Raw genomic sequence first — 1,887 nt, 5'->3', positions numbered from 1 at the left:
GCTGAAACGCGTTATTGGTACTATAAAGCATTCTCTATCGCAAGGTATCTCGCCTGTAGCCAACAAAAATCGTATGAGCACAAATGAACACAAATGACTTTGGCTGCCTCAATTGACCGAGGCCAAAGCCACATCAACGCCTCTCGGGCTAAATTTAATCTCAAAAGGTACCGCGTATCTCATATTTGAATTCTGAGATGACAGCGTATGATAACTTGTACACCCAGCTTGTGTTACCATTTGCCCGCACGGGCATTCCGACTTGCCACCAGCAGGCCGACAAATTTGCTTACATTTCTCTATGAAATACGCAAGCTGCTCATTTGTACATTTACTTTAGCCAATGGTCGGGGCCTCCGGAGATTTGCGGTGTGCCGCAATGAAGCTCGCGGCTGAGGGGCGGATTCGGGGCGGATTCGGGGATAAACATCACAGACAGCACCGAAATTCACCCAGCTTTCGTTACCATTTGCCCGCACGGGCATTCCGACTTTCGGTCTGCCACACTGTCCATGCGGCATGCACCCGGGATGGATGCGATTCGCGTGGAGCCCGCAGGCGGTGCTGACAATTCCGCTGGTGCAAGCTTAGCTCCCACACCATCAGCACTGCTGCAACAAAGCACATCTCCCACCGCGTTGACACTACCCATCAATTGCCACACGTGCCGCGCTAGCTACCGGCCTGTACGGATACCTTTTTTCCGGCTTCGAGGAAGCCGACACCCGACTTGTCATTTCACGAATCCTGCATAAATACAATTAAGGGAACATGCTATGATACACGATATCACAAGCTCTCCAATGAATAGCTGTCTGACACAGTTGCCGCTTTGCTCGGAAAGCAGCTCAGAGGAGCGGGACAGACCGATAGCCGGGACGCACTGCAATGTTTCGGTAGCCTGATGGAGACCTGCAAACAAAGATATGGCGGTACCTTCGGGGAAGTACCCTAGTAGCTGCCTGGCCCGCCGAAGCCCGCCAAAGGCCGCCGAACTGTTAATTTTTGCCTAACAGTAGTGTTGGTATGTATACTCTTTTTGCTTGTATACTCTTTTTATCGACAAACAAACATATTAAACACTAAACATTAAAAGAAAATGCCGCTTATGCGCCTACCTTTTCCATATGTCGATTACCGAGGACACCAGGAAATAAACCTTAACCTCGCTTAGGCCCGCCTACTCTCTGAGCAGGAGCTTCGAAATAGTATCTCAACAGGAAGCTGCTACCTGTTGGACACGTTGACTTGCCCACCTAGAAGTTGGCTTGCCCACCTAGAAGGTGTTGTAGCTTAGATGCGGCAGGAGCAAAGCGAGTATAGCCTCTAAGCTAGGTTATGTACGGCAGCCGTATGGCTTGCTGAGATTTCGAATTTGCTATTTCAGCTTACAGCTCCATAGTTCCGGCATTCTGCCTACACTATTGGAGCTTATTATTGTTGCTCTCACTTCCCCCCCCGCCCTCAGTGTCCCTCGTTTATAGGCGGCAGGCTCGGCCCAGTTGGAGACCTGGTGATTAGGCAGTCCCCTCGGAGCGCCAGACGCACAGCTGTACAGCGATTACCGCACGGCAAATAAGTGCCTATAGAGTATCGTTGCGCGCTAGGAATGTCGCCTGGCCAGCCCCGCTGGCCAGGGTGTGGTTCGTGCGTCCCTGACGCTTCAGGTTTGCCCTCGGGGCGGGTGACCAGTGGACGCAGTTATCAATGCTGTGTTTTAGTTGTCTAGTGCTGTGCGTCAGTTCTTTCGGCCGTGCCGGTGTGGCCGCGCTGGACAGCGCTGCGTGCGCTCAGACCGCGCACACGCGCCCTGGCGCTCCGAGAGCAGCAATTAGTTCTGCAGTAGTGTAAGGCCCTTGGCATGAAGTCTATAGGACATAATTCAAG

This window comes from Volvox carteri (genome assembly GCF_000143455.1).
Source record: "Volvox carteri f. nagariensis unplaced genomic scaffold VOLCAscaffold_19, whole genome shotgun sequence".
NCBI classification, from domain to species: Eukaryota; Viridiplantae; Chlorophyta; class Chlorophyceae; order Chlamydomonadales; family Volvocaceae; genus Volvox; species Volvox carteri.
The sequence above is the reverse complement of the archived record's forward strand: the minus strand, read 5'-3'. Positions refer to the sequence as shown.